General features: G+C 47.1%; 1 pseudogene; it reads left to right on the top strand.

Annotated features, from left to right (window-relative positions):
- Positions 1–2,697: 2,697 nt before the first annotated feature.
- Positions 2,698–3,003, top strand: LOC136136652 (non-histone chromosomal protein HMG-14 pseudogene; annotated as a pseudogene).
- The last annotated feature ends 900 nt before the right edge of the window (positions 3,004–3,903 follow it).

Below are 3,903 nucleotides of genomic sequence, written 5' to 3'. Positions count from 1 at the left end.
AACAAAAGCTAACTGGGCCACCTCTACCCGTGCAACACGTTAAGACGAAGTTGGGAAAAAAAGATGGGGTAGGAAGAGGCAGCATGGTCCCATATGCCCCCACTCCCAATCTCCAGTCTGAGAGGGGAGCTCCATGGAACCTCCCAGCTTCTGTGGCACACTGTTTGAAAACCACTTCAGGCTCCCATCCAGCTTTAATTGGAGTTGTTCCTAATCAGAAGAAGCCTAATGCTTGTAGCAGGTAGGAGTTGTGCATGGTTGCTAGTAATAGAAACCTGACAAATAAAGGTTTAAGCAGATTGGGGGGTGGGGGTTATTCATTCATTTATTTGGTAACAAGAAGTCTGAAGGACGGCACTCCAGGGCTAGTATGGCAGCTCCACAACATCATCCGGGAGAAGAGGCCCAGCCTCATTTTATTCTTCTGTTCCATCATTCTGAGCATATGGCTGCCATTCTCAAATCTGGCTCATGGTCACAATATGGCTGCTGAAGCTCCAGACATCACACTCACATTCGAAACAAGAAAAAGGAGGAAGGGGAGAAGGGCAGACAGGCACATGCCAAATTCAGTTTGCTCCCTTGAAAAAGCTTTCCTGGGTGCATTACTGAGGATTCCAGCTGAAGTCATCTTGGAAAGAACTGAGTCACATGACTACTTCTGAGTGCAAGGGAAGCCAGAAAACATTAGCATCATTGTTTTTAAACCAAGGTATATTGGCATCCAGCATAAAACCAGGGTTTTGCTCATAATGACAAGAGGATGGCTATTAAGTAGGCCACAGGGAAAACCAACAACCGCTAACACTTACTGAGCACTCATTAAGTAGCAGGCACCACATGGGGAACTGTGCGTGCATTATCTCACTTAATTCCCATAACTGTCCATGAGGTAAACACTCACCATTCCCATTTTATAGCTGAGGAAGCGGAGGCTCTGAGAAGTTAAGTGACTTGGCCAAGGTCCACACAGCAAACAAGTGATGAAACCAGGACATTAACCCAAGCACTCATGCTAGAGTCCAAACCCTTAACCACCAGGTCATACCACTATGGTAAAGACCAAAATGTAAATTACATGCAAGGCTTTTCAATGCTGTTTCAGCATCTTTAAAAAAGGGAAACACATGGCAACCTACAGAGTGCCAGGGCCTGCCTTTTCTGCTCCTCTGCAGTTTCCATATCGTCTTTCTTCTGGTAATGACAGCAGCGGTGGCAGACTGAATCGGCCATGATGCATTTACCAGAAGGTAAGTGTTTTAGATACGGTTTGGAGGCAGTTCAGGGGAAACATTTTCAGGGACTCGACTTACAGAAATGATTTATGAAGCAAGATGAAAAGAGCTAAGTCTGTATGGGCTGGCACAATATGAAAGGGTGGGAGGGAAGAAGGCGACACAAAGGTCAAGCATGTAGACAGCCCGAGAGTTCCAGAAGCCTAGGGGAGGGCTGCAGTAGCATGAGGCAAAGGGGTCACAGCGCAGATCCAGTTAAAAAAGGAGAAAATGGCAAAGCCCTGGGCTCTGTCAAGCAGATGCTTCCTCAGTGCTCGGTGTGCCGTCAGCTCTGTGATGGGAGGTGGCTGGCTCCCGCCTTCATGAGAGCCACGAGGCACCATCAGAAACGGAGCCGTTGGCTGGGGCGATAATGGTGCAGGTAGAACTCAGAAACTTGGTCTCCCGAGAGGAATGGGCAACGTCTTTGAGTTTCATATTTATAGACCACGTGGGCAACATTTTTCTCTTTGAATCATCACAGTAATATTACCCCCATTCTGCAGATGAGAAGCCTAAGGCAGAGCTGGCTCTAGCGACTTCAGTTTCAGGTGACGTCACACACCCCAGGCAGTGGCAGATCCAGGAGTGGGGATGGCATCAAAAGTGGCATCTTCACTCAGCATAGCTGCTGGCACATCATAGTTGCACGGTAAAAGTCATCTGTATCAAATCCATGGACATATCCCTTGTCAGTCAGCATTTCTCTTGAGGGAAGTTCAACTTCAGTTTGTCCATCAGGAGAAAGACTTACCGAAGAGAAAGTGGGAATACACTCTTGTTAAGACCACGGAGTAATGCAAACTAAATTCTTGTGAGCCAACATGGAATGAGCTAGCTACTAACCTGGGATGTTCTTTTCTTTCTTTCTTTTTTTCTGTGGTATGCGGGCCTCTCACCGTCGTGGTCTCTCCCGTTGCGGAGCACAGGCTCCGGACGCGGAGGTTCAGCGGCCATGGCTCACGGGCCCAGCTGCTCCGCGGCACGTGGGATCTTCCCGGACCGGGGCACGAACCCGCGTCCCCTGCATCGGCAGGCGGACTCTCAACCACTGCGCCACCAGGGAAGCCAGGGATTTTATTTTCTAATTGAATTCTTTTTTTGTTTTAAGGAGGGCTTTCTGGGCTTTTGGTAACATTCTATATCTCGATCCATCTGTGAAAATTCATTGAGCTTTATTATTTGCATACTTGAATTAAACTAAATACTTAGAAATGTTCTTTAAAAAAAAGAAAAAGGTCCTAAATTGGCATTCTGGCTAAGACTGTGATGTGGGCGGGTCTCAACAGCTCGGGCGGCGGCGGCGGCGGCGGCGGCGGCGGCGGCGGGAGGAGTGGCAGCGGTCAGGCAGCCCAGCGTCACGAAGCCTCTTGGCACATCTCGGCCTGCAGGCACCTGGCACGCACCGGCCCCCGCCACCACGATGCCCAAGAGGAAGGTCACCTCCACCGAGGGGGCGGCGAAGGAGGAGCCCAAGAGGAGATCGGTGAGATTGTCAGCTAAACCGGCTCCTACAAAAGTGGAAACTGAATCAAATGAGGTGGCAGGAAAGGATAAATCTTCAGACAAAAAAATGCAGACAAAAGGAAGAAGGGGAGCAAAAGGAAAACAGGCCGAAGTGGCCAACCAAGAGACTAAAGAAGACTTCCCTGCAGAAAATGGAGAAACTAAAAATGAGGAGAGCCCAGCCGCTGATGAAGCAGGAGAGAAAAAAGCCAAGTCTGATTAATATCACACACCTGTGGATTTTGTGCACTCTAACATCTTTGGTCGCGGTAGTCCAGTTCTTCTAGTAACTTTGTTAACGTGCTGTGACTGACAATATGAGTGTGTAGTGTATTAAATTGTGAATTACGGGGACTTACGATGCAACAGCATATCAATATTTGAAGATATTGCTACTTGATTTCCTGTCAAGGAAAATTTGCCTCCAAATTTTAAGCTGGAAAGTCACTGGAATAACTGTTCAGAAAAGAATTACAAGTACATGATTTTTTAGATTTTTGGTACGTATGTTAAGAATTGTGTACAAATTGAAATGTCTGTGTACTGATCCTCAAAACCACCAATAAAATCTCAATTATGAAAGAAAGAAAAAAAAAAGACTGTGATGTGGCAGAGACCACTAGGTGTCTCTCAATCTCACTCTCCCTTTCTGCCTTAGAAGGCAACTCCTGATTTTTAACTGGGCACAGAGCCAGGTGGAATAAAGCTACATCTTCCACCTTCTCTTGCAACTGGGCGCAGCCTTGTGACTCAGTTCTGGGCAGTGGGATATGATGGAACCATAGCATGCAGTTTTCAAGAAGTCACCTTCTTTCCTTCCCTTCTCCTTCTTGCTGGCTTGAAAGTAGATGAAATGGCTGGATCTTCGCAGCTATCTTAGTCCAGGAGGTAGAAACTGTACTGTAGATGGCGGCACACAGGACAGCTGGTCCTTGAGTATCATGGAGCTCCCACAGCAGCCCTGAACTGCTTTCCTTCAGATCTCTTTTTATGAAATTGAATAAACTTCTATCTTGCTTGAGCAACTGTTTTGGGTTTTCTGTGATTTGTAGCTAAACTTAATCCCAACTGATACATAGGATGGGTGCCAAATTCAGGTTACTTTGAGGAGCGGGAGGAGAGA

This window comes from Phocoena phocoena, chromosome 16, assembly GCF_963924675.1.
Source record: "Phocoena phocoena chromosome 16, mPhoPho1.1, whole genome shotgun sequence".
Taxonomy (NCBI): Eukaryota; Metazoa; Chordata; class Mammalia; order Artiodactyla; family Phocoenidae; genus Phocoena; species Phocoena phocoena.
This window is presented reverse-complemented; position numbering and strand designations above follow the sequence as displayed.